This window comes from Miscanthus floridulus, chromosome 8, assembly GCF_019320115.1.
Source record: "Miscanthus floridulus cultivar M001 chromosome 8, ASM1932011v1, whole genome shotgun sequence".
Taxonomy (NCBI): domain Eukaryota; kingdom Viridiplantae; phylum Streptophyta; class Magnoliopsida; order Poales; family Poaceae; genus Miscanthus; species Miscanthus floridulus.
The window spans coordinates 147,114,213-147,141,529 of NC_089587.1; the positions used below are offsets into that span (position 1 = coordinate 147,114,213).

Below are 27,317 nucleotides of genomic sequence, written 5' to 3' on the forward strand. Positions count from 1 at the left end.
TGGGTGAGGTCGACAAAACGATGACAGTGAACAGTGATGCCCGGGGGCCCAGGGGAGAATGAATCTCAATCCCAGGCTAACCAATCCTTAATCGCAAGTTAGGCCATATAGACCGAATGTTTACAAGGCAATAACCAATCTCCTGAAATCACTCACATGCTAACAAACTATAACTTATTTTAGCCTAGGCTTCCTTCTCAGCCGCTGGTGACCACGTCCATCACACGCCGTGGCCGCGTCCTTCGCACGGTGATCTCGCTCAGTCCTAGCCACTGTGGCGTCGCTTCCGTTGATATGTTCGGCCTATCATAACATCTCTTCCCCCCTCGGAGAACAGCTCGTCCTCGAGCTGAAAGGAGGGGTGCGCAGCGCGGAACTCGTCGACCGGCTCCCAGGTTGCATCGGACGAGGGCATGTCAGCCCACTGCACCAGCACATGCCACACGCCGCGTCGCAGGCTGGCGCGCAGCACGCAGCTGGGACGAAGTAGAGGGCGACCATGGCGGAGAGGAGGCAGCGCAGGCACCGACGACGGCGGAGGCCCGCGCAGAGGCTTGAGCACCCCTACATGAAAAACATCGTGAATGCGAGCTCCCTCTGGCAGGTGAAGACGATAGGCCACCGTGCCGACGCATTCAATGATCTTGTACGGCCCGGCGTACTTAGGACCGAGCTTGCCGCGGCTGGTTGGCTCCAAGGACTGGGTAGGTCGGTGTAGTAAGCGCAGCCACACCCAGTCCCCCACGGCGAACTCCAGGGGGCGATGCTTGGCGTCGTAGTGGTGACGAGCATATTCTTGGGCCTGTAGAAGGCGTGAACGCACCTCGGCCAGGAACTCGTCACGGTCTGCGAATAGCGTGTCGACGGCGTCTGTATGCGCGTGTCCCGGCGCGTGGGGCAGCAGCTCTGGCGGCTCGCGGCCATAGACCACGGTGAAGGGCGACGTCCGGAGGGCCGAGTGGTATGAAGTGTTGTAGCAGTACTCGACCCACGGAAGCCACTCCAGCCAGTCGCGGGGACGATCGCCGGTGAGGCAGCGAATATACATGGCGATGGTCTTGTTCACCGCCTCAGACTGTCCATCCGTTTGCGGATGGAATGCCGTGCTCATGCGCAACTTCACGCCAGCTTGGCGGAACAGGTCCCGCCACACATGGCCCGTGAAGACTGGGTCCCGGTCACTCACAATTGACTCCGGGAACCCATGCAGGCGCACCACCTCTGCGAAGAAAGCTCGGGCCACGGACGACGCCGTGTACGGGTGGCCCAAGGGAATGAAGTGGGCGAACTTCGAGAACCTGTCAACCACTGTTAGGAGGACACTTTTGCAATGTACCTTAGGAAGCGCCTCCACGAAGTCCATGGAGATGTCCACCCATATGCGCGACGGCACAGGGAGGGGCTGGAGGAGACCAGCCGGGTGCAGTGCCTCCGTTTTGTTGCGTTGGCATGTCGCGCATGAGTGAACGAACTCGCGGACGACACGCCGATCGTGGTCGACATAGAACTCTGAGCGGAGGCGCTGCAGCGTCTTCTGGATGCCTTTGTGGCCCCCCGTGTGGGCCAGCTACAGTACGTCGTCCAGGACCGCCGATGACGTGGGCACGAACACGCGCCCATCGCGTAGCAGCAGGCCGTCATGGACGCGCCAATCGGCGCCATGGTCACCAGCCGCCACGGCGTCGCGGCACGTGCGGAGCTCGGGCGAGGCGTCGATCTCGCGCTGGAGGTCGTCGAAGAGCTAGAATGCCGACAGAGAAGCCTCCCGCGCATGCTGATCCGCCAGCGCAAGGGGGGCCAGGAGCGGTGCGTCACTGTCTCGGCGCGAGAGCGCGTCCGTGACGACATTCAGGCGGCCCGAGCGATACTCCACCCGAAAGTCGAACCCCATCAACTTGCTAACCCAATGGTGTTGCGGGATCATTGACAACCTTTGATCCAGCATAAACTTCAATGCGTAGTGATCTGTCCGCACCACAAAGGCGCGACCCCAAAGATAAGGGCGCCAATGGCGGACTGCTTGCGCAAGGCCGATGAGCTCGCGCTCATAAGTCGTGGCCTGCAGGTGACGCGTGGCGAAGGGCCTGCTGAAGAACGCGATGGGGCCGGCTCCCTGGTGCAAGACCGCCCCGAAGCCAGACCCCGACGCATCGCAATCGATGACGAACTCCATGGAGAAGTTGGGCAGGTGCAACACGGGCGCGGTGGATAGCACAGCTTTGAGGTCTGCGAACGCCGTCGTAGCGGCGTCGGTCCAAGAGAAAGCCTCCTTGTGCAGCAGCTGTGTCAACGGCGCTACGATAGAGCCGTAGTTATTGATGAACCACCGGTAGTACCCGGCAAGGCCGAGAAAGCCGCGCAGGCCCCGGACCGACCGTGGTTGCGGCTAGGACTGCACAACTACCACCTTGGTACTGTCCATGGCCACGCCGTCCGCCGTGATAACATGGCCAAGGTACTGGACCGATGGCATGGCGAAGGAGCATTTTGAGCGCTTAATGTGGAGGCTATGCTCACGGAGGACGCTGAGGACCGCCCAGAGTAGCTGCAGGTGCTCGGTCCAGGAAGCGTTGTAGACAAGGATGTCGTCGAAGAACACAAGGATGCCCCTGCGGAGGAAAGGCTTGAGCACAAAATTCATTAGTGCTTGAAATGTCGATGGCGCGTTGGAGAGGCCAAATGGCATGACCAAGAACTCGAAATGGCCATGGTGAGTGCAGAACACCGTCTTGGCCACGTCCTTGGGGTGCACACGAACTTGATGGTACCCCGATCGGAGGTCAAGCTTGGTGAAGAGCTTCGCGCCATGGAGTTCATCGAGGAGCTCCTCCACCATCGGGATGGGGAATTTGTCCTTCACTGTCGCTGCAATGAGCGCCTAGTAGTCGACGCAAAAGCGCCATGTACTGTCCTGCTTCTTGACGAGGAGGACCGGTGCGGAAAATGGCGATGTACTAGGCCTAATGATGCCCTGCTGCAGCATGTCCTCGCACTGTTTCTCCAATTCATCTTTTTGCAATTGGGGGTATCGGTATGGTCAGACAGCAACGGGCTCTGTGGCCGGCTTGAGGTGGATTCGATGGTCACAGGGCCGCGCCGGAGGGAAGCCTGTGGGCACAGCGAACACGTCCGCATACGTGTCCAGCAGCCGCTCGAGCAGGGCCGGCTCGATGCCTTTGGTAGAGTAGAGGCGGCCAGAGTGAAGGTGGCCCGTCGGCGGAGTGGCGGTGCGTGTTGAGCCAATGCCCTTCCACAACACTCGGTGGCCATGGCGTGTGAACTCCATGCAGAGTTCATCAAAGTCCCAGAGGACGGGCCCCAGGGTACGCAGCCAGGCGATCCCAGAAACCATGTCGTAGCAGTCTAGAGGGATGGAGAAACAATCCACCGCGAAGTGCTCGTTGCCGATCCAGAGGTCGACGTCGCGGGTGAGGCCCTGGTAAGCGACACGGTCGCCATTCGCCATGACGACATGGGCGCCCCCCGCTTCCTTGAAGTGAAGGCCGATGTGGCGCGCCACCGCTGAGCTGATGAAGTTGTGGGTAGACCCACTGTCGAGCAACATCGTGAACTCATGTGCGCCAACTTGCACGCGTAGTTGCATCATGTCCTCTGTATGGACGCCCGTGATCGCCGATAATGAGATCAAGGGGGCATCTGGGTCATACATCGTGGGCGCCACGGCCGTGGCGTCGGTGGGCGCCTGGGTGTCGTCGACATCGTCCGGCTCGTCCACCGTGTAGTCAGCCGCCTCCAGGAAGAACAGCCATGCGCACTTATGGCCGCGCACATAAGGTTCATCGCAATTGTAGCACAGCCCCTGCTTGCGGCGAGCAGCCATCTCGTCAGGTGTGAGCTTTTTGAAGACACGCGATGGCGTGGACAACGACGTCGGCGCCGCGTGTGGCGTGGTCTGGCCGGCTCTAGGCGCTGGAAGCACGCGGCGTTGTGGTCGAGGGGGTGGTGCGGGGAGCGCGAGTGTCACCGGTGCGTTTCAGCGCTCGTACGCCCTGGCCAGACGCAACCCCCGCTGGAGATCCTGGGGCTCGTGGAGCTCCATGTCGACACGAAGGGCCTCAGGCAGTCCGCCCATGAAGAGCTGGGCTTGCTGAAGAAGTGCTAGGGGACCAGCGTGAGCAAGGCATGCCTAGAACGCCTTCAGGTACGCTTCGGCCGTCGAGGTGAACGGCAGACGCGCCAAGTCCGCCAGATGGTTGGTGCTGATTGGCGGCCCGAACCTGTGATGGCAGAGGATCTTGAACTCGTTCCAAGTGGGCTCGTCAGCGTCACGCTCAAGTACGAGGTACCACTGTTGCGCCGTGCCGTTCATGTGGTAGGACGCGTACCAGACGCGATCAATATCTGGAGTTCGCTGGGCACGGAAGAACTGCTCACATTTATTCAACCACCCCAACGGCTCCACTTCGCCGTCATAAGTCGGAAACGACAGTTTTTGGTAACGCGGCACGGTGTGGCCCTCCGGTGCCGGGGGGATGTGGGTTTGCGGTGGAGGGCTATGCATGGCAGTGGAGTCCACCGAGGCCTGCATGATGGAGGAAAATGGTGGCAGCGGGGAGGGTGAGTGTGGGAAGTTGATCAGTGTGATCGGGATGGGTCTCGAGGGTATGGTGGTGGTGGAGATGGTGGAGGGCGGCACGGAGGAGGAGAACATGGGCACGGGTGGAGGCACAGATGGGAAAATCGGTGGCGCCGCGGGTGGTGCCGATGTGACGACGCCGGACGCCGTGAGGAGTGGCACACCACCGGAAGTAGGTGCCGGCAGCTGAGGCACGCCGCCGTAGGCAGGAAGGCCGAACGGGAGCGAAGCGGGTGGCGGCGAGGGTGTGTGGCCCTCTAGAGCCGCGAGTCGCGCGTTGATGGCGCCGAACTGGAGGTGCATCTGCTGTTGGAGGCCGTAGAGGGCAGCAGCGATGACATCAGAGGAGGCGGGTGGGGGAGGTGGGAGGGAGACGTTTGGTGGTATGGCTGGCACAAGGGCAGCAGATGTGGCCGCCGGTGCGGGTGTGCCGGAGGTGGGCGGAACAGTGGTGGAGGAGGGCACGGACACCGACGGAGTCCCAGAACCAGAGGACATCTCTGATACCAGGTTGGTACGGTGCACCTTACTGCGGAGGAAGTATGGAGGGGAGAAGGCGTGCCATGGCTTGGCAGGGCGGCGGCGCGACGGCGCCGTGATGTAGTCGAGGGTTTGGGTGAGGTCGACAAAATGATGACAGTGAACAGTGATGCCCGGGGGCCCAGGGGAGAATGAATCTCAATCCCAGGCTAACCAATCCTTAATCGCAAGTTAGGCCATATAGACCGAATGTTTACAAGGCAATAACCAATCTCCTGAAATCACTCACATGCTAACAAACTATAACTTATTTTAGCCTAGGCTTCCTTCTGACCGCGTCCATCACACGCCGTGGCCGCGTCCTTCGCACGGTGATCTCGCTCAGTCCTAGCCACTGTGGCGTCGCTTCCGTTGATATGTTCGGCCTATCATAACAGGTTCCTAACCATGACTCGAGACGGCACCAATCTGGCACATACTCTAGCTATCTTGTCCCAGTGTTGCATCTAGAAGTATAGGAATGCAAGGACCTTCTGAGAATGTGGTAGAACGGCTCAAGTCAAGCTATATATGAATTCTCCATCTCGATGTTAGCTGGTGGAGAGTATTAGACCCAGTGGCAGGTCTAGGATTTTGAGGTCGGGTATTTGAAATATAAAGAGACGCTAAAAATATTTTTTTAACAACCAAAAGCCTAATATTTGACATGTATAATGCCGTATAGTTGTAATTATATAATATATATTAAAAATATAACACATGATTAAGTATTATTTCATATATTCATAGGATTTGAGCATAATTTGAAGTTGCTTAACATAAAAAGTACCAATAGTTAAACATAGTAAAGAGGATACATATGGATATATAATCACAGAGAATATGAAACAACAAAATGGTAAGAAAGCTCTAGCCTGCTCGATGTTGATGTTGTGTACTGTTGTGTGCTATGGGCTCTTCTCGGCGGGACGGCAGCAGCGTGGTGCCAGGCCCCAGCCCCCAGCCTGCGTTTTTGTTAGAGCTTCCATGCTGGTGTGCTGCCTTGCTCGCCGCCACTGCGCAACCTCCTCGGACGCCGCCCACCGCCTCCTCTCGCCGAGCTGTAGCCGTGGATGCCTCAGATGTCGCCCGCCGCGTGCTGCAAGCCTCACCCCATCGCGTGATGCCTGCTATATGTCGTCACCTCTCGCCAAGACGAAGCCACCGACGCGTGGCTAGGGTTTGGGTGCTGAATTTCTAGATGCCACCGACGCGTGGCCAGAGGGAGACAGAGAGTGAATAGGCACGGCCAGTTGAGCGAACGGATTAGGTGGGGGGGGGGGGAGATGGTCAAAGCTTTTGTCAGAATAAGCAAAAGAGAGGTTCTCAATTCTGGTAGGGCTTGATGGGGGTCAAAGACTGGTATGAGAGTGGAACGAGGTGGATAGTTGGTAATGGAAAAAGAGTGAGGTTTTGGCATGATGTGTGGTTGATAACTATCCCTTGAGGATCAGATTCCCTAGACTTTACCGGATCAATAGACAGCAGGATGTGGCTGCTATGTATGAGGTGGACTGGCACTTAGACATGAGGAGAAGATTAGGGCACTAAGAGGTGGCAGAATGCACAGAACTCATGGAGTATTTGGAGCAGGTTCAGTTGGTAGATGAAGAGGATTAATTATTCTAGGCACTGGAAGGATCAGGGAAATTTTCAACCAAGTCTTTGTATAAATTGATGACAAACAGTGGGGAGGTGGATATGAGAATGAAGCAGCTACCGCTCTGCACCCCCACCCCCTCCTCCACCCTCACCGTCGGTGGCCATGGTTGCCGCTGTTGATCCGTTCCTCCATGGATCTTCCTGGGCTCGATCGTTGACTTGGGAAAGTGGTGGAAGCTGAGATTCGTTGTCGCTACAACTCTCCGGTCACTTTTGATCCCTCCCTCTCTGCTTAGGAGTTCTTCCTAGTTGTTTCGGTTGGAAGGTGCAAGTATAGTCTGACGGAATTCTCAGTTGCCTCTATCCTCCAATCTGTCATTGGAGGTCTTCCTGATGCTTTTTGTATCCATTTTCTGGGTTATCGTGTTTTTTGTTTCTCTGTCCATTCTCAAGACATCGGTTTTCATATTTACCGGCTCCGTTCATATGAATGTGCGAATTTCAAGATCTTCCATCTCTAGAATAGGGGAAGTCCAAATTTTGGTTTAGAATATAAACGTTAGTTAGATGAGCGATCATTTTCATGGGTCGAGGAGCTTAAGAGGAATTCAAAATCTAATCCACTCTCTGGTGCAACAGAAGCAGCAAAGAGTAAGGATAACCAACTCTTAGAGCTCGTCGGCGACCTTTGCAACTTCATATTGGACAAGATTGTACATGTCAAAGGCTCCTACCATAATTGAGATTCTGACTTAGGTAGAAATCTTCAGTACCAACACCTTCGTGAGACTGAAAGGCTAGCTCTAGGCTGTTGATAACAATGTGTATGGAATTTGACATTGGTCTTACCTTGTGGGATGATTTGGACTTGTGGAACGAATTAGACTTGTGAATTATGTCTATTTAATGATGGATTGTATATATTCTTGTGAATTGGACTTATAATGGTAGTTTATATAATGCTCTTGTGCTTGTGGTCAGATTTAAATTATATATGTTCTCGTTGAATTTGAATTTTTTTTTACAAAAAATGTACTGTAGGGGTGGCTGATACCACAGCCGTTTCTATAAATTGATTTGTAGAGGTTGCTGGTGTTATCAGTCGTCCCTACAAATTAATTTGTAGGAGCGGCTGATAACACCAGCTGTCTTTACAAATCGATTTGTAGAGATGATCTGTGAATTGTTTCTATAAATATATGATTTGTAGAGATAATTTAATAGGAACGGTTGTCCAAACCAACCCTACAAACCCTTTAAAACCGCTCTCCTTTAAAACCGCTCCTACAAACCCCACGTAGCGTAGTATCTCCAACAATATATAATAATAAGTTCTTCGATAAATAATATTATTGTATTGTTAGCTAGTCGGCAGCTCCGCTTGGGCAGCACGAGAGAAGCGAGATCGCGAAAGCGGTTTCCGACTGACTGAATTTCTTCTCCATTAATTCTTCGCGTAGATGTATGTCTGCACGGAGGTTAACTTCAACAACAACACCTAAAATACAAGACCTATTTATTCTTTAGATAGCACTACATGCTAAGTGTTCAATACCTATTTGGTATTTTCTCTAACAATAAGATTTAAAAGATAATTCTTTCTGCAAATAGGTTTCTATGAGAGAGGATGCTCATATTTGAGTTGTACCTCTCTGACAACTCAAAATAGATCTTCCATATAAATACTCTGTTGGAGACTGATTTTAGGTTTCTGACTACTTATTTTGAATTTAGGTGTCCATGTAAGTTGTTGGAGACAGTATGAGGTCGCGAAAGCGTGGTTCGTTGAATCTTTGCTCCGTTCATTAAAAATCGCCTACAGACGTGATGGTCCGATCCCAGTTGCAGAAATATATTGCCAATATTATATGTTTATCAGCTGCAATTGGGATCGCAGGCCAGTCTATACTAGTTGTACCTGTACGTGCAATCATGCATTGACGTATGGATCTCCATGCTCCATCAGTTTAGTTGCATGCTACGTGATGACACTGGATTTGCATTTTATTCCATCACTTTTAATGAAATGGATAATTTATTTGTGAGGTGCAGCTCTTAATTTCACTATTTGGGGGCCAATTAGCTCATTTATTATGCAAATAATTGTCTATACATGTATGCTGAAATTGGGATTGTTTGTGATAATTTCGAGCTCCAGGGGCCATTCTGAACTTTACCATTATAAGGCTTTTCCCCAACTCGGGTATTCTGTTCTTTGCCTTGGGCGAGAGCCAGGGTTAGTGAGGGTAATTGTGAGGCTTTGATTTACCAAGGCATCGTTCGTTTCTTCCGGATTGGCCCGTTCCGGGTGGAATGTTGCGGCCCGTTTCCAATCCGGATGGGTAGAATGTGCGTTCGTTTCGGCCCGGCCTAGAACGAAAATTGGTCCGGAACCAAAACCGGTTTCTCTTTTTCCAGTCTCCACAGTCCGGAAGGGAACCGGACCTCATACCATCTGGATTGGTGCCGGCTCCCTGTCTCCACGACGCGAGCACGCGACGACGCAGCAGAGGTGATGGCGGGGCGGGGCGACGGCGACCCTACCCCCCCCCCCCCCCCCCCCCCCCTTCCTCGTCCTTCTCGCCAGTGATTCCCTCGCTCTCCCCTTCGTCCTCGTCCTCTCTCCCTCCTCTAGGGTTCTTGGATCTTGGACGGCGAGCACGATGGTATAGTTCTATTTGAGATCCACGGTGAGTAGGTACGCGGCTTGCACAATTGACGGCCACACGCCAGGCTCCGGGTGCGCACACAACAGCCCGACCACGAACACGCGCTGCAGTTTGCCACCCGCAGCCACCGTCCAGCAGCTGTTTGCCTTGGGTCAGCAATCTGGCGAGCTTAGCTGATGAGGCTTCTTTTTAGTTTATCCTAAGCAGAAGCACGCTTATGCCAACTCTTTCATTGAGCTGTGTGGCTCATGATAGCCTACGGAATAGCGCCACGTGCCTAGGGCCTTTAGGCTTGTTAATGCTCATGGATTTGTGTAAACTGTTAATTACTAGTATATAAGCTAGCCTGGCTGGTGTAGTGCTGAATTCTGTTGTCTGTTTATAAAAAAAACAGTGGACAATGGATTCAGTTTCTTGAGCTTTTCTTGTTTGGATAATAAATTTTCGGTGAGTATCCTGGACAAGATATGACTGCATTGTTAGTACTTCTGTTGACTAGGGTGAATGGAAGACCAAATTGAGTAGTAATATTGAATTTTTAGTCCAATGTTTTCAGTGATTCAGAGAAACTGCTATTTCATTTTCAAATTCACAACCCCAACCTGAGCAATTTCTCCAATAATCGAACTTGAGAATGACAAGCTGGGTACAAGCTAGCAGACGTCATTTATTTTACATATCCAGATTGAGTTTAGGTTCAGTGTTCTTAATATTCCTATGCATCCATGCACCACCAGCAGTAGTTGAGATGCCAGATACTCCTACGAAGGCATGCAGCCACCGTGCGCCTCAGTAGTGAGCTCTGTGTGGCTGGCATGACTACCTTCTAATGCCAATTTATTAATGCTCTAATAAGGTCTTCAGTCTTATTTGAGGCTGCTGACCCAAGGCATGATCCCACTCCGTGTGGCTGCAGTTCTCGCTGGTTCTCGTACAGTAGTGCAGTGGCATATGTTCAGAGTGTGAATCTGTCCATTAGAATGGGCACCATAGGTTACTGCTAAACTCATTCTTATTAATTTATGCGTTGTGATCTGAACTTTGAATATTGGATATTTCCATGAACTTGATATTTTCGCAGATGCATAGTGCTGCTTTCTTAAGCTTGCAAATTTGTATCTAAAATGTATATACAGAGCCTACCAATTGCATGGCATGCTATGAAATATTATTTATACTGAGTTTTGGCATCTTCTTTTGGATAAAGATGGTTTTTAGTTAACTACCGAGAAGCTGTTGCTCACTTGACCTCCTAATAATAGTGTCAAATTTTAACTTTGATGATCTTTGTGAGACGTCATTTGCTCTAAAGCAACCCCGGGCTGCAGTTTCTTGGATGGGTGATGACCGATAATCTCGTTTCTGAACATGAGTACTAGTAGTTATAACCCCGGTGCTAGCTTGCTGTAGGGAGGTGCTAGCTTAGTAACTGTCCACTCTTTAGTTTGTGCCTATAATTGATACTTTCATGTCAATACAGAGTTTTGTATAATGTTGATATATGACTGATTCTTTAGTTTAGTAGGCAGTAGCTTCATGTGTCTATTTTTCTATACTTGGCAGTATACATGATATTATTTGCTTACAGTATAAATAAAATAAAAATAATTTTAATTCTAGCATGTTGTTTTCAGCTATTTTTCAGTTTCCATAAATGTAGCATGCAATGCTAGATTTATTGTGTATCCTCCAGCACTATGTGACTTATGGTTTCTTGTTACTTGTAGATCTCTCCAGCACCATTTAGAGTTGGGGAAGGTGAATCTCCGCCTTCTTGGGATCCGGTACCAACTCCAGAAGATACTCCAGAAGCTTCTATATGACTAATCTTTATTAGAGCTTCTATATGACATGGTTAATAATATTTAGCTTCTATATGACTATAAAATTATATACTTCAGTTCTACAATGCGTCTCTCACTGCGAGATCGTATTAGAAAGAGGAGGGAGGAAGAAGACGATGACATGGTGCTATTTATTTTTCCCGCCTTATATCTTATGAGTTCTACTAGAGGGGAAAGGGAGAAACGTCATACTTCGGAAGAAACAGGTGAGGTTAAAGTTCGTAGACTTCTCGAGGGGCATGTCAAGAACTGTCAAGAATTTGTATTTCAGGCAGTTTTTATGGTGCTAAGTTGCCATTGATGCTCCCCTGAACACTATTGGTTCATACGTGATGGACTGCTGGTTGCCATGTTCTTAGGAGTGGGCCATGCACCATTGTGAGATGAGAAATTGTTTGTTAATCGTACTGTCAGTTATCAGGCATGGTATTGTAAGTGATAGTTCAGACATTTTTACTAGTAAGAGTAATCATAGAGTATGTGGCGACTAGAGTGTCATAATTTGGTCTTTCAGGAGTTCTTTTAGACTTCAATGGATCTGCCAATGAAGTTACAATATCATATCTAGGTAGTGACTAGTGAGCTTGGTGCTTTTAAACTGACATATTGATTTAATTATGCTTTGTTTGACTACATTGTGAGTCATTTTTGTTCAGTTATTCAGTAATTTATAAAAAAAGCTCGCTGTCATTTTTAGGGAGGAGGCAATGATCAAGAAACATTGGATTGGACAAAGTACCTAGACACTTGAGTAGGCTTAAACTAGTTATCTACTGTTTTAAATTATGTTTTGGATTTATGCACTTTGTGATGGTTTGTATGAGGAAAGATTGTAATTTCATGAGTGGATCATGACAGCCTTTTGGTGCACCTCTTGTCACTTTTGGCACTAGCTAGCATGTCCTTTATCTATGATGCACATTATGAGAGACAGATCAAGAACCCCAAAACATGGGAGATTTTATTTATTTCATTTTGCTGCAATTGATGAGAGCATGTTTTTGTTGTTGCTGCAATGTATTTGCAATGTATTTCATGAGATGTGTTTGCAGCACTTCAACACTTGTCCTAGCTGGTTTAGTGCCCCAAGCAATACCTGTTTTGGATCCCTAGCTGGTTTAGTGCCCCAAGCAATACCTGTTTTGGATCCCTGGCAAACCGAGCAGCAGATGGTTGAAGCAGGGAATAGTTACAGACAGGGAATAGTTACAGGCAGGGAATGAGTGACATGCACTTATCCACTCATTCCTGGGCTGAAAGAAATCTGCTCCGGTATTGAATTCACAACAGCAAACAAACGAGGGCTAAGTATAAGAGCTCCTTCATTTCTCTCCTCTCTTCGTATTGGCTTGAAAATCTAAGCCCACAGAGTATACATTCTGTAGTCTAGCTAAATTCAACCTATGGCACGCCGTGCAACACCACCGCCGACTTTGCCACGCCGTGCCGATGGCGAGTAGCAGTGTAGCGTGCAACACACCAGTACAAACTTACGTGCTGCACGAGCATACCCGTACCCATACCTAGGATGCCCGCATCAGTGCATGCATGCATGTACATGCTGGCCGTATCCGTATGTATGGGTACGGCCGGGGGCATACATGCATGCACTGATGCGGGCATCCAGGTACGGGTATGTGTATGGGTACGCCTGTGTAGCACGTCAAGTTCGTGCTAGTGTGCTGCACGCTACACCGCTACTCGCCGTCGGCACGGCGTGGCAAAACCGGTGGTGGTGTCGGCACGTACTGTGCGGTTTCTTCCTAAACGCCACTCGTCTCGATTCGTGTCACCTAGTCTATGAACGAGATCACCGATTTTTTTTCTTTTTTTTGAAAGTTATTTATATAAAATCTGCCTCTAGAGATATGTTTTTAAAATCTAGACCCTCATCTCGACGCTAGGATAATTGACGCCGAGCTAACACGTCTCAGCGCCAGAATATTTGACGCCTAGCTGTTGGGGCAACGTCGGCGTCCACAGTGCAGACCTAGTCTATGAACGAGATCACCAATTTTTTTTCTTTTTTTTGAAAGTTATTTATATAAAATCTGTCTCTAGAGATATGCTTTCAAAATCTAGACTCTCATCTCAGCGCTCGGATAATTAACGCCGAGCTAATATGCCTCGGCGCCAGAATATTTGGCGCCTAGCACGTACAATATGTGGTCGTCGGGTGCCACGAAGGAGTAGTTCTCGATTTACCTGGGGTACCCGACGACCAAAATTTTGGTGGTCGTTATCTAGCTTTGGCATGTGGTCGCTAACCTTCATGATAAGTATATCTTTTTTTCGTTGATGATTTTCTTCCAACTTTCCAAGGCCAATCTCCAGTCAATCTCTCCGCCGCTCTGTTCTCCAGAACCACGCAGATTCCACAGAGACGGTTATCGTTTCCGTCAGCCATCGTCCTTTGCTGCCCCACCTCGGCACTTCCTAACTCCGACGCATCAGCCTAATGTCATTCACCTGTGCCTTCTGCCGCCGCCATGGTTTGCACGCACTTCCAACCGTCGCTGCCCTCATCTCATCTACGATGTCCCATGTCACCGATCTACAACCACAACTCCCAAAGATCCACCAGCAGGGCTGGAACTAGCGGATCCACAACTGCACCAGTGGATCCACAAACAAGTAGATCCAAATCTAATTTCAATGGTTTGTTACCAGGCACTGTGATGGTACTGCTACCTGGTATGTTTTTATCCACTGTGGATTCAGATTTCAGAATCTCTTCTCTTTATGGATCCATAATCACCTATGTGCGTCCTCTTCCTCGTGTGAATTCTGCAGCTGCAGCCGATTTCTGATTTGTGGTTGGATGCCGATGTCACAGCCAGGACATAATGCATTGGGTAATTGTATTCTATTTTGCTACTGTTTCCTCGATTCATCCCAGAGTTGTTATCCTCTTATAGAGCAACTCAATCTATTGAATCCGTAGATTAGTTTGAATTCATATGATTGTTTATATTCTCCATGTAAATTTACAAAGAAATAAAATATGATATGTGATGATTATTGCAGATGCTAACCTAAAATTTCTTCTGGGTCAATTGAATCTATATTTAGGGCTCGTGCTTGTCGAATAGTTTTCTCTGCATGTCAATATGCATCCACCATTGTGCGTTAAGGGCTTCAGGTTTCTTTGCCCTATGCACTATGCCTCTTCGGCAGAGATCTGATTGGTGGCTAACTGGCCAATAAAATAAGTCTGTTGGAATTAAGGTAGGTATGCTATTGCCTCACTCTGTTTTTTGTTAATTAATTTAGCTGCACTATTGTTTTTCTTTCTCTTAGTCACAATGAATCTGTGGCATGTCAATTGGATTATACTCAGTTGGTTATGTAAAATTAAATTTCATATAACTAAACAAAGCATATGAAGAAAACTAAACAGGTTCAGTAATATTTCTTTAGGGAAATTTGTCATCCTGTCCAGAGTCAGATTGCATAACCAGTTCACCATATCAATTGTTATTAACCCGCACAACCACGTATACATAGGAATTCTTCTATGACCTGCACTGGTGCTTTTGTGGTTGGATACAATATCATCAGTGGCAGCATAAAGCAGTAATATTTCTTCTCTTGGTTTTCTATCCCAGTAAATTCTTATATGTATTTGGGTTAGAAGACTAAATATATGAAGAGCTTCAATATTGTTGTTTTTTCATTTTTGAATCAGATTACATATATGGAGCTCGAATATTTGGTTGCCATTGGAATCATTCCCTCCTTGCATTCTGCTCCAACAGCTAACAACCAGATTTGTGCATTGGAGGTAAATTACTCAGACCTTGGACTTGTTCTGAACTTCTGATTTGCTTAACACCTATATTTGTAGAACTTTTAAATTCTTCAACAGAATGGAAATATATTTCAGTCTTTGTAGTGGTGAAATGATATTAAATACCCATAAGTAATTAAGGACATGCTTTTTCATCCCTGTATGGGTTCTGTAAGATAGGTTTAAGCAGTTGTTATTACCATTCATCATATTTGTGTGCTGCTTGGATGTCAAAAATCTCATAGATCTTGTCAGGCACATTGCTGATTACTGATTCATGGTATGATACTTGTTTTTTTCTGATGCAAGTATTATAGCCAGCATGATCAATTTACCATGTAGTATGCTAAGCAATATGGTGACTATTGGTGACATGCACAGCAAAAATTTGGCATTTTGTTCCAAATTTTCATCTTAATTATTTTTTCTTCAGCAGGTTTGCTAATTGTTCTGTTTTATGGTTTTAAAGCTATATTTACCTTAGTTTAGGTGACAATTTTTTAGCAGAGTTTCGGTGACGCATGCAGGTGCTTTTAAGGAAGAGGAGTTGTGCTTAGTTTAGTGGAAAGTGACTACTACTGACTAATTACATGTCTTGTTAGTTCTTTTAATAATGAATAATGGATATAGGCATACAGACATACAAGGTAACAAGTTCCATTCCTTTAGACCTTGCAATTTCATATAAGTTCATTTAATTAATAATTGGTTATGATTTGTTTGGGTCGTATATAGGATTAACACTGAAGTTACTGTAGGCTTCTGAAGGAACTTCTTGTTCACAAGACCAAGCTATCGAAGGACAGTGTGGCGGTGTGCCTCCAGTTGAAGATTAGTATTTTGTTACAGTAGTACAGGTTGTGTTCACAATTTTTGTTATAGGAACTGTCTGTAAGTTAGGCACTGTTAGTTTCATGGTTAGTTGATATTTTTTCTCTTTTATGTAAAGATACATCTTGATATATTGACCATGTGAATCAATAATATTTGCTCTCTGTTACAAGTTTATTAATTGTTTATCCTTGTGTTGTTGAAAATATGTCAGATCTGGTGCCTAGTGGTGGCTGGTGTTATAAATAAGTAGGCACTGGGAAAAAAATATCACTATAAATCAATATAAATGTGGCCTAAAGTATTATTAATAAAATAAACGATGAAAAATGTGGTTGTTATTACTAGAAATGTGGTCGTTACTACCTCATGGTAGATGGTGCAAAAACATTAACGATGAAACATGTGGTTGTTATTACTAGAAATGTGGTCGTTATTAATCTAGTATCAACGATCGTCGTTATTACTAGAAATGTGGTCGTTATTAATCTAGTATCAACGACCACATATTATATGGTCGTTGAAAAGTTAACAATGAGAAATATTATGTGGTTGTTAATTATATTAACGACGGAGCTTTTAACGATCATGGACAACCACAAAATGTGGTCGTTAATAACTTTTAGCGACCACATTTGGACCTTTAACGACCACATATCCCGTCGTTAATACCACTTTTTCTTGTAGTGGCTGTTGGGGCAACGTCGACGTCGACGCAGACGTGACGGTGACATGGCAGCCAGCACGATGCCGTAGACTTTGGCGCCGTTGTGCTGTTTAAAATCAGCGCCCCTTTCCTGGCCGAGCCTTCTTCCTTTTCTTCTTTCTCCCTCTCAGGTTTTTGCTCTCCCCACTTCGCCCTACCTCAAGAATCGGCATATTGGACCTTGAAAACTTGAATTTGATTCATAGATCTTCGAGAGCAAGGTATCATCGCTCCTCTCCTAATTTTTTTCACATCGACTCGGAATATATTAGTTGTATTTTGCAACCGAAGAATCGTCAACTTAGGGTTTTATGTAATTTTTAATATTTGTATTATTCAACCGTAGGATGCCAAGGCATGGAAAAGCTAGCAAGCCAAGGTAACCTTAGCGCATCTTGTTATATTATGGGTTCATTGTTGTCCATCAAATGAGAAACCCTAGGTTTAGGTTTTAGTGTTTATTGTTTTCAGTTCTTACAATGAAAATGGTAGAATTGTAGTTATGGCCGGATGATCGGAAATGCCTTCGACCCATTGCCTCTGCCTAGTTGTGTTCTAGTGCACATGTGCTTTTGCGGTGATCTTTGCAAGGTAGCCAAGTCCGATGAAGAGGACACGTATAAGCAGAGGTATTAGATATGTGCCAATTTTGCGTTTGAGCCTATACTTCGTCAGCGTCATATTAACAAGATGGTGAGAAATTGATGTTGTGTAATAATTATTTTGTGTCATATGAAGTCATGCATAGTTTATTTGGTGTGTAACATTTGAATGTATTGCAGACCCCTCCCCCGCTCTACGATTTTGAGCAGTGGATCGACACTGAGATCAAGCAGGAAGACAAGGAGTGGATGTAGAAACTGTTGAAGTGGGAGGCAGAGGACAAGGAGATGATGAAGAAGAGATGCAGAGAGGCTGCAGAAAAGCAGCACAAGGAAGAGGAGGAAATGAGACGTGTTGCTACGTACAGGGGAGGAGAGGGAGAAGAAGTTTGAGCGTGTACGCCGAGCAAAAGAAGCGATGGAGGAGAATCCTGATGCCCTAAGAAATGAAAAGTTACCTCGTTGCACTTAGTAGTTTCCATGACTTGCTAGTTCTATGCTTTATTCATGAACAATGTTGTTTTGTCTTGGACTTTCTATTGTGTTGTCATGTAATGCACTTTAAGTAATGGCGTACTTAGGTCATGTACTGTGTTATTTAGTTTATCGGCATGTACTTCTAGTATTATTACGTTGTTTACTATTCTCTAGTATTGGACTTTTCATTATTTTGTTGTTTTCATTATTTGTGGTCATAATATTTAGTTTAATATTGCGGAGTTATTGAAATTGGTTCACATACTATAAATAAAACCTAACGAAATAGTGCATTACATAATTCAACACGCACAACATATAAAATGACATGTGAGAATATGTACCAAACTAGAGTACAGAGGTTCTGGACTAAATCTAACATGCCTCAGGTAATTATAGCGAACAACAAGCACATGAAATGGCGTGTGAGAACATGTACCAAACAAGGGTACAGAAGTCTTTCGACTAAACCTAACATGTCTTATGTAATTAAACCAAACAACAAACATATGGGCGTGCCATGTGAATAAGATAGGATCCTCCTAAGAGTATGGCCACATAACAAATTGTGTTGCACCTTCTCCACAATATCCTTCTATTGTTGTTGGTGGGGGTGGCGGTGGTGGCTCCTTGTTCTTATGATTAGGGCAGATGGATCATTTCCTTGAAAACGGCAGCATTGTTGTGGTTAAGTTGAATGGTCGACGCATGCATCGGGTCCCGAACTCTGATCTCTCCATCTCCGATCATTTTCTTCCTTTCCCATGCCGGGCACGTGCGCGCAAGTATTTCTTTCTCCCGCGTCTGGGGCGCGGGTGGCCACTCTGGGCAGCCACAGGTGGACCTCGTCGGCGCCACCGCCGCCTCCTCGGCCGTACGTGTCGATGCACCCCGGCACGCCGCTAGCTACCTCGACGCCGCGTCCGCGTCTGATGCGCGCGCGAGCCGGTGGGGCCAGGAGTATGTGCACCAGCACCATTAGGGGCCGAGCGGGCGCGTCGTCAACGCAGGCGCACAAGAGAGAACAAGCGACCAGGGCCGACATTATATTGGACTGGATTTCCATTGGACCAAGAATCCGTTTTGGGCGAGGATCGAATACGGGCTAACCAAGCCAGCGGCCCCAACACGGCACACGACAAAAGCGTTGCTGGGCTGCAAGCAAATGTAACAAACTTGGCTGGGTTGCTTGAAGGCTAGATTCTTAGTAAAAAAAAAGTAAGTTATGATTTTTTAGAGAAAAATAGTACTCCCTCCGTTCCAAATTATAAGTCACTTTGACTTTTTTGTTTCAATGGATATACCAAAAAAATCAAAGTGACTTATAATTTCGAACAGAGGGAGTATTAGTTTTGCAAGTTTTTGATTCAAAATAAATAAGTTATGAATTTTTAGAGATTATTAAAACATTTTTATTATTTTATAAAAATAAATCTAAGCCTATAAAATCCCAAGAAAAAAATACTGGACAAAAATTGGGATGTTATAAACCTAAATAAAATATTTAGAGCTTGCGAAAGTATATCTAGAAGCTTCAAGAAATTATATTTTGCTCTAGGAAAATATAAAATTGTCTAGAAAATCTAGAAAACTCCCCAAAACTTTCTAATCAAGTCTAAACATGTTTTAAGAAGTTTCCACAACTAAAACATAAGATTCAATCAACATGGATGCATTTATCGTGAATACATTCAACATTAATATAAGTTGCATTCATACTAGTTGCATCTCATAATTTTGTAGCCGAAATCTTTTAAAATGTGTTTAGACATTGAATATAATGTTTTAGGAAATTTCTCAATTTTTGTGCATATTTTCCCATATTTATAGAGTTAAACCTAAACTTTGGAAGCTTCAAGCTAGATTTTCAGGAGCTCCAAATATGTTATTTAGGTTTCATCTCCCAATCTATCTCCAAATTTTTTTTCTCAAAATTTCTAGAAGCTTAGAGATATTTTTACAATTTAGGCTATGCATTTTTTGCTGAGTCTAAATCATGCTTGCTTTTAATTGTCCTCTTGAGTAAACTTAGTTCCTCGATAACATCACTATCCAAGTTTCTGCAAGCTTTCAGTTCCTCGCCACTTTTTAAAATTTAAATTTTGTATCATCGTACATCATCTCTTGCAGGTATGTGGTTGTCCTTTTAGCCCTAAAACATTGCCGAAATCTAACAAGGATGCTCATGTATGTTGGAACTACTACTGCTTCAAGCAACCGCTAGACAGTGTTGTCATTGCGCCAACATCCATTGGCGCCTAAGGCTTTCCAAAGAAAAAAACTAAAGCATAAATAACGTCAATGAGACGCCGATAGCAGGCCTGCTACCCATGCCATTGTATCACGTTATTGTAGGCCATGTTGTGATGATGCTTGTGACCAGTTTCTCATAAAGAAAAAAAAAAGATGAATAATGTCCATTGTGGTTCTTGGGAGATTCTCCAGCATGCGTAAGGGGGAATCGATGGACCAATTTCACGTAATAAGATATCAAAACTCAGAATACTTTTTATGATTTATTATAATCTTGTGTACTGGAATATTTTCTTCTAGACCACTGCCATGAAAACCTGATGATCAATATAATGAACCCAGCCAGTATTGCTGTTTCTTCTTCATCAATGTCGATTGTGATGCTAAAACGCTCCGGCCAAGAACAAGGAAAAATAACGACTCGGTGGCCTTAAGGCTACAACAAGTAGACAGGCGGAGATGGCTAAAGTGGTGGAACTCGAAATATCCACACCCAGGGCAACTATATGTGTGTATTAAAAAGCCAAATTGGTCTTCATACCAATAGATAGCAATAGGAGCGTTTGCTGTTTTTCTTCTCCGCAACTTATTTGTAAAGAAGTCCTTGAATGGCTTGAGGAATGACTCTTTATTTAATCTAAGTTGTTATATCGAGCCTGTTCGCTGGTTGGTTTCTGAGCTGATAAGCCCGGCTGGTGCTGGTTTGTTGTGAGAGGAAAACACTGTTGGCTGACTGATAAGCCCTGACTGAAACCAACAAGCGAACAGACTGATCATCATGAATTCAAAGGTGTAGAAATTTTGCCTTTATTACTAATTATGTTTTACATGGACTTTGTATTTAGGCATTTTTCTTTCCAAACTTTGGCATAAATCAAACTGCTATTTTTTTAAAATTTAAATTCCAAATTTACTATTTTCTATGTCCCAAATTATAAGACATTTTGATATTTATATATTCGAAGCTTTTACTATGTATCTATACATAATATATATCTAGATACGTAGCAAAAACTATGAATCTAAAAAAATCAAAACATCTTATAATTTAGAACGGATGGAGTATTTATTAATTGTATTAAGCATGGACTTTTTGTGTAATTTAAGCCGTAGGAGCCATTGATCTTAATGATGTTAAAATCCTGGATATAAAATCTTTGGTATGGTTGAACTATCTTAGCTGGAGAGGGGTACACAAACATGATGTGTACCAAACTTTGTTTTGCTCCTTTATAGTGTAGATTAGACGTACTGCTGCTGCAAGCGTGATCGATGAATGAAGTCACCGGGAGACATCAACTAGGGGTGACTAAGACGTGACTGAAGACGCACAAGTTTCACGAATTCATATTTGCATGTCACTACTCGCGAAGAAATTAAGACGAACCCTGTCGCCGTGTCATCAAACGGGCCTCTCCTTCGATCCGACCGTGTCCATTCATTCGTGTTTTCGTCTGAAGCCTCAAAATTTCCAACGACATCCAGCGTAAAAAGGAAGCATTCATCGACGTTTTCTTCACGCACATCACATCCATCCAGCGTCAAAAAGGAAGCTCAAGTTTTCAACGACATCGGCACGCGCAAAGATGATCGACACAGACGTCCTGCTACTACTCAACCATATAGCTCCTTCTCCCACCAATTAACCAATGTAATGCAAGAAAGGCATGGCAAAATATGCGTCGATGCGTGAGAGGAGCTTGCTATGTGTGCTGGGCCTCTCCATCCTGGCGACGAGCGTGGGCGGAGCTCACCATGGACGGCGGTGCGCTGGCATCGTGGAACGGCAGCACCGGGTTCTGCAGCTGGGAGGGAGTGGCGCGCACCCGTGGTACGAAGCGGAACCCACCGCGGGTGGTTGAGCTGAACCTGCCCATGAGAGGGCTTGCCGGGACGCTCTCCCCGGCCATCGGGAACCTCACGTTCCTGCAAGCACTGGAGCTGGGATTCAACTGGCTGCACGGTGACGTCCCAGACAGCCTCGGCCGTCTCCGTCGCCTCCGCTACTTGGACCTCCGCTACAACACCTTCTCCGGCAGGTTCCCCGCCAACCTGAGCTCCTGCGAGGCCATGGAGGAATGGCTCGCCAACCTCGCCGGCCTCCGGGCCTTGGACCTCGCCGTGAACAAGCTCCGCGGCGCGCTCCCGCTCGCCATGTACAATCTGTCGTCGTTGAAGGTCTTCCACGTGGAAGGGAACCAGCTCCATGGCAGCATTCCCGCCAACGTCGGCAGCAAGTTCCCCGCCATGGAAGACTTCAGCCTTGCCAACAACAGGTTCACCGGACGCATCCCTTCTTCCCTCTCAAATCTCACCACTCTCACAATCCTACAGCTCTCGATCAACGAATTCACTGGACTTGTGCCTCGCGATATCGGGAGGCTGGAGCATCTTCAGATCCTGTACTTGTCCTACAACCTGCTTGAGGCAGCCGACACGGAGAGCTGGGATTTCGTCGCTTCGCTGGCGAACTGCAGCAACCTGCTGCAGCTGAGCCTCAGTGACAACTCCTTCAGTGGGCAGCTCCCCAGATCGGTGGTAAACCTGTCAACAACACTGCAGTATCTCTATTTGTCAGACTGTGGCATCTCGGGCAGCATCCCGCAGGGCATCAGCAATTTGGTTGGGCTAACCATACTTGATTTTGCAAACACCTCAATATCCGGAGTGATCCCAGACAGCATCGGTAAACTAGTAAACTACCATCTTCACTTGGAAACCTTACACGGCTTAATGAGATTGTTGCATACAGTAACAGTTTGGAAGGATCAATCCCCGCAAGCCTTGGCAAACTAAGGAACCTGTATCTCCTTGATCTGTCAGAGAACTACCTGTTAAATGGTTCAATTCCCAAGGAGGTTTTTCTGCCATCCCTTTCTTTGAGCCTGCAATTATCACACAATTCATTCTCAGGACCCCTTCCGTCAGAAGTTGGTGACTTGGTTAATCCCAACCAGCTGATCCTGTCAGGAAATCAGTTGTCCGGCCACATACCTGATACCATCGGGAATTGCCTAGTACTGGAGTCGTTGATGCTGGATAACAACATGTTTGAAGGAAACATACCACAATCTATGCAGAATGTAAAAGGGCTCCGGGAACTAAACCTGACCGTCAACAGATTGTCAGGTGAGATACCAGATGCCCTTAGCAATATCGGCGCCTTGCAAGGGCTATATCTAGCGCACAACAACCTGTCAGGACCGATCACAGCATCTCTACAGAAACTAACGTCGTTGTTGGCATTTGATGCATCCTTCAATGATTTGCAGGGTGAAGTGCACAGTGGGGGTGTTTTCGGCAACTTGACTGCCATATCAATAACTGGAAACAGCAAGCTGTGCGGTGGAATACCTCAGCTTCGCTTGGCCCCATGCTCCACGCATCCTGTAACAGAGAGCAAAAAAGATAGGTCAAAGCCTCTGATCATTTCTCTGGCAACAACTGGAGCAATGTTATTGCTAGTTTCAGTCGCTGTAACTATTTGGAAGCTTAAGCAAGGACCGAAGGGTCAAGGGCCACCTACAGCAGTTACTCAGGAACACTTCCAAAAAGTTACGTATCAGGCCTTGTTGAGGGGAACAGATGGATTTTCAGAATCTAACTTGCTTGGCAAAGGAAGCTATGGCTCGGTTTACAAATGCAGTTTACAAGGTGAGGATACACTTACACCAGTGGCTGTAAAGGTATTTGACCTTCAGCAATCAGGGTCTTCTAAGAGCTTCCAGGCTGAATGTGAGGTGCTGAGAAGGGTACGCCACCGTTCTCTCATAAAGATCATCACGCTCTGCTCAAGCATAGATAACCAAGGTCAAGGCACTGGTCATGGACCTCATGCCCAATGGGAGCTTAGATGGTTGGCTTCATCCCAAGTACAGAACCTCCACTCTAAACAATACTCTGAGCCTAACTCAAAGGCTAGATATTGCTGTCCATGTCATGGATGCTCTGGACTATCTTCATAATCACTGTCAGCCACCAGTTGTTCATTGTGATGTCAAGCCAAGCAACATCCTCCTAGCAGAAGATATGAGCGCCCGAGTTGGAGACTTTGGCATCTCAAGGATCCTGCTTGAAAGCGCAAACATAGCTGGGCAAAATTCAAACAGCACCATTGGAATAAGAGGCTCCATTGGTTATGTTGCTCCAGGTAACTAACATTAATTGTTGCATGATTTTTACCATCACCCTGGTTATTTCATAAAAATTGCATGTTGATTATTGTAATAAAAAATTTGCTTAACTGCAGAGTACGGAGAAGGTTTTCCAATCTCAACTCTTGGTGATGTTTATAGCCTTGGGATATTTCTACTTGAGATGTTTACGGGTAGGAGCCCAACAGACGATATGTTTACTGGATCATTAGATCTTCACAGTTCTCGGAGGCTGCTCTCCCTGACAGGATCATGGAGATAGCTGATCCAACAATATGGGTGCACAATGATGTCAGCGATAAGATCACAAGAAGCAGAGTTCAGGAATCTCTGATCTCTGTTATTAGGATTGGCATATCCTGCTCGAAGCAGCAACCCAGAGAGCGAATGCCAATACGAGATGCAGCCAATGAGATGCATGCAATCAGAGATGCAAACCTGTAGTTCGCCAGTTCTCTTGTAGTGGAACATGAAGGTGACACGCTGATCGATAGGACATGCACCAACTATTAGCAGTTACTGTAACAGAACCGACCAAATTATAAAAACGTAAGTACAAAAACAATCACCGAAGTGATTAAATTCCTGTACTTAAGCTCCTATAATCCCGGTAGTCCGGAAATCACGAAGGATTTCAAACAACTCCCGACATACAAACCAAGACCGTAGTGATTCAACACAACACATCATTCGTTACAACATTTCACAAGTGGCATCCGGATTACATCCATCAGAGTTCAAATAAAATATTACCAACCAAGTTCAGATTTACGGAAGCAACATAGTTTAGTACATAACTTTATAGTTTCAAATACATTGCAAGATCTAAGTCATGTCCCACCAAAAGCATCTTCAGGTACGAGAACTATGAGAGACCGCGCCCAACGGTCTAGTCTTCATCTCCAGCCGGGAGAAGGCAATACTTGCAGCAACCAAAGTAGAACTGGTCATCTACAACAGGTGGAAGATAAATCCTGAGTACGAGAAGGTACTCAGCTAGACTTACCCGTCAAAACCAGAAATAAAGGACACCAAGGGTCATGCAAGGCTTATAAGGTGAGCTAGCTTGACACCGTTGCATAAAAGAGCTTATGAATATAGTGCTCATCATTTACCTGTCCACTAGATTAACACATGTACTAGAGCACTCACTTATTAGGAGCAATCAATATTAACCATAGCAGGTATAATAAGGCTGTCATCATCATATCATTATTCCTGAACCATTATGTTATTTAGTGTATCTACTTTGGAGATAAGCCTGTCAAGTTCTCACTAACCGGTGAGAGACGGCGACTCGAATCGAATTACAACTCAGCTGAGGGGGTATTCCAAACTCTCACCCTAGCATACTTTGCAAGGGTAGCCGTGGGTCACCTTTGGTACAACTCAGGAACCAAATTCGCGGGTTCGATCAGCGCCAGCACTCTCAGGGATTACCCTTCTGCCAGGACAACCAGGACTTTTAAATCACCTGTCCTTGGACTCACGCCTACGGCTCCCTTCTAAGGCGTACTTTAGACTTATCGACTCTCGGCCTGAGTTGAGCTACTCGGCTTCGTGGTCGGTCTCCAGACCCGGCCAACTAAGAGAGAGGCATGCATTCAACATGAATAGGAAAGGCTCCAAGATTCGGTCCTTAAGCGACATAGACGGAGTCACTGCAAACCGGCAAGCCTCCGCCCGGTCTTCAATTCAAATTAAGACAGATTCTTTTCCACGATAGCAAATATAGCCAATCGTGCCATATGTATATCCCTATAGCTCGCAGGTGACAGGAAATCACCTGACTTCTACCACATTTAAGTAGGGCTAAGCACTACACGAGCCTGAGCTACATAGGATTCAGGGTATCAATATCTGGATAAGGATTGGACAACCAATGCAGCAAGTGTTTGCATCCAATACCTAAACTTAATGCAACAATATATATGTAACAATAATACTTTAATTGCATTTCAGAAATTAAGAGGCTTAATATGCTCCGGGGCTTGTCTTTCACAAAGTTGCACGGACGGTGATCTGGGCACTCAACGGCGATCTCGTCTGGCACTTCTTCTGAGGGCTGCCCCTCCTAAACCTCCGGTGTTGGCTGCTGCTGCTCCCCGCTCGGTTCCTCGAATTCCAACAGTGTTACTCCTTCCGGTACACCTATTGCATGCAGATGCACAAGATAAATATCATGGATGTGTAAGGAATGATATGATGCTCATGATGAATGGATAACAGTAAGTATTTAACGAAAACATCACTGGACACTCGTTTACCGATTAAGAATAGCTCTATTCAAATCACTTTAAAACATGTATCTAACTTAACTCGAAGAACAAGATCAACTTACCTAACTTGCATAACCTAAGATAAAGATGCTCATCTTCAGTTAAAGGTCTAACACCTAGGAACATTACCACAAGCTTAGGAATAGTAAAGGCATACTTAAATCAACAGTTAAGGTTTCATATGCAAATGAGCAGTTCCTTAATTCAATCACAACAAGAGTTCTACAAATTCAAATAACTTGCAAGAGGACATTCTGGAAAGCTTATGAAATTCTCTACAAATCATTTGTAAACATCAAAGCATGATTCTTACGTTAACCAAATCGAATTCAAGTAAACATAGAATCTGTCCAGAAATGGCAGGTTTACTAAATTAAATATTTAGTGATGATGCAAAACCATAATTGGACCAAACCAAGTTTACCAACTTGTTGTGCATACCAGAGGAACATCAGAAAGTATAGTGCCAACTTCTAAATAAATTATTTAATGTCCTTTTCTAATTTATTTAGTTAATTAGGTGATTAAAGCAACATATAGTAAAACTATACAAAAAAATCTACAAAAATTACAGTAGCTACCTTATGCTTCACATAGACTACCATAAACATTTCAAAGCAATTGGACAAGAAGAACTTGCTGTATCAAAAATAACAGATGACAGGTCTATTTCTAGCATAATTAGGAAACCCTATTGAAAAGTGTCAAGTAACAGATTTCACATTTTTTCTAGTATCATTCTAGCATAAGAATAGCACTCACCAACTTTTACCTTTACTGGATCTATAGAAAAATTATGAAAATTCACACAAGATCCATCCATGCAAACAAGAGAATTACATAACTCCTACATACAGTGTCCAAAGTGTATGAAAATTTAACTACAAGCTATTCAGGATATGAGCAGTACACTATAAAAATTTCATGCCATTTGGAGCTACACAGAAAAAGATATAATTACCCCTATTTCCCACATGATTAAAAAAGATAATTA

General features: G+C 45.7%; 1 long non-coding RNA gene and 1 pseudogene across 5 annotated transcripts; both read left to right on the top strand.

The window, feature by feature from the left end:
- Positions 1-13,565: 13,565 nt before the first annotated feature.
- Positions 13,566-16,012, top strand: LOC136473635 (uncharacterized). 5 transcript variants are annotated; one of them, XR_010762702.1, is made up of 5 exons: positions 13,566-13,925; positions 14,025-14,459; positions 14,739-14,807; positions 14,920-15,668; positions 15,780-16,012. It is a non-coding gene; the product is annotated as an uncharacterized lncRNA (long non-coding RNA). The 5 variants fall into 5 exon arrangements; XR_010762701.1 differs by having other exon boundaries at positions 14,920-15,015; positions 15,549-16,012; XR_010762699.1 differs by having other exon boundaries at positions 14,025-14,086; positions 14,304-14,459; positions 14,920-16,012.
- A 5,563-nt stretch (positions 16,013-21,575) lies between these two features.
- Positions 21,576-24,557, top strand: LOC136469984 (receptor kinase-like protein Xa21; annotated as a pseudogene).
- The last annotated feature ends 2,760 nt before the right edge of the window (positions 24,558-27,317 follow it).